A 1,384-nucleotide genomic window follows, 5' to 3' on the forward strand; every position below is an offset into this window, starting at 1 on the left:
TTTATGAAAACGATATCCCAATACACACATAGAAAGAACAGCTTGTGAGAAATAAAGGAAAGCCAGAAGATAGTGTGTGCTTATTTAGTTATTTTGCATCATGTCTATGACAAAGTTGTTGACTGTTTCGCCTGCAAGTTGAGATTGAGTCTAATTGCAAGCTGAAACATCTCCAGCCTTGTCATATTATTTTATCCCCTTTTCTTCAGCAACCAAAAAATCCCAATTCCACAAAACGAAACATATATGTTTGATACATGATAAAAAAAAGCAAAGCAGAAGACGTAGATCAATGGACGATGAAATCGATACTGCGCCAAATTCACTTCATCTTGCTATAAAAGCACCAAAATTTTCACGTCAATAGTCATAGATCAATCAAGAAGATTATATTAACTACGAATCTTAACTAAACCTCGAAAATATATTGTAACTATTACAATCCCAAGATCCACCCATGAAAAATTCAACCCTTCAACACCAAAACAGACCACCTACTCTAATGAAAATTTAACATGGATTCAGGGGGCTTGTATAGTTGCCAACTTTGCAAAAGGTCAAAGATCAGCGACAATGGTCCAAAAGTAAAGTTGTATTATCTCCAAAAGCAGAAATCTGTGCAGTTTGCCGCTGTCCAAACCAGCAGTCACCTGATAAACACTCTATCTCCCACTGTTCAATGTAGTGGATGCCGCCTCCTGCAGTCAAAAAAACATGTCAACAAAAAGAATCCACTATATTGAGTACTACTGAATAGTGAATACATAAACTGGTGCATTATAGAAAGCTTGACTGCAGGGAAACTACCTCTTAGGTCGGATTCTATCTTCCTCGAAGTCCATCACTCCGCCAGGTTCAGCGTAGATCTCCTCATGCCCTCGGAAGTCCAAGTCGGCCTGCTTACAGTGTGTAGCTTCTGCCACAATGTAAGTAAGACCATCGACGAACATATTCCATGACAAAGCAAGAAAATAAATGCACTCTCTAAACCTAGATGCTATTACTTGCTAACCGAATACAAAAATTATAACTGTAACAAACAACAGCCATCAGATCATTGAATCCAAATCATGATAAAAATGATTTGTCAGAATTTAGCACACAAGAATACCATTTCAGCCGAATGAATGGGCATAAACCAAGCAACAGCATCTTGCAAGACAATCGACATTATAATGTTATGTTTGACTTCTCTTACTATTCATATGCTAAACTTCAACTTATTTTATTACAAATACAAAAACAACCTTAATCCCAAAAAGATTTAGGGTTAGGTACAATGAACTGTCATTTGAAAACCGTTCGTGAATTTTAACAAATATATAACTCCCTCCATCCCTTGATTACGTGCCAGTATTCCTTTTAGGAGTGCTCAAAATATTTT

At 36.7% G+C, this 1,384-nt stretch overlaps 1 long non-coding RNA gene across 1 annotated transcript; it reads right to left on the reverse strand.

Annotated features, from left to right (window-relative positions):
* Nucleotides 1–295: 295 nt before the first annotated feature.
* LOC110698753 lies at nucleotides 296–1,246 on the reverse strand. The gene is made up of 2 exons (XR_002506790.1): nucleotides 808–1,246; nucleotides 296–698 (listed from the first exon to the last, which is right to left on the reverse strand). It is a non-coding gene; the product is annotated as an uncharacterized LOC110698753 (long non-coding RNA).
* Nucleotides 1,247–1,384: the final 138 nt, after the last annotated feature.

The sequence above is a fragment of the Chenopodium quinoa genome, unplaced genomic scaffold (assembly GCF_001683475.1).
Source record: "Chenopodium quinoa cultivar QQ74 unplaced genomic scaffold, ASM168347v1, whole genome shotgun sequence".
Taxonomy (NCBI): domain Eukaryota; kingdom Viridiplantae; phylum Streptophyta; class Magnoliopsida; order Caryophyllales; family Amaranthaceae; genus Chenopodium; species Chenopodium quinoa.